Here is a 455-nt window from a genome sequence, read left to right as displayed (position 1 = left end):
TTTAGTGGCAACAAAATTTTGGCCCTTCTCTTGCATATTATAATGTACTCACAGTTTTGTCTTCCAACATTCTGTGAGTCTGGAATACCACACGTTTTGTTATTCGTATTTCAGTCACATTTACTACTCAGAGTCCTGCTCTTCCCCTATTGTCACGTTTGGCCCTGAGGCTCAGTGATTGTTGAGGATTTTGCCAATAATGCTGTATTTCTGGGGAAGATTTTGCTTCATGTTGGGCTATAAACCACATGATTTACTTTAAATGCCTTGGAAAAACAAATTTACTGTAGAAAGTTTTGCTTGCTCTGTTGTGAAGGCCAGTGGAATATTACATCATTGGGTAATGAGCACATTGTTTTCTGAGGAAAATACAGATTTGCAATACTCTAGGGTTTATTTAGTTCAATATTTAAAAGAGTAATAGCAAATGACGCAATAGTGTAAGGAAATATATA

The sequence above is a fragment of the Kogia breviceps genome, chromosome 6 (genome assembly GCF_026419965.1).
Source record: "Kogia breviceps isolate mKogBre1 chromosome 6, mKogBre1 haplotype 1, whole genome shotgun sequence".
Classification (NCBI taxonomy): Eukaryota; Metazoa; Chordata; class Mammalia; order Artiodactyla; family Physeteridae; genus Kogia; species Kogia breviceps.
This window is presented reverse-complemented; position numbering follows the sequence as displayed.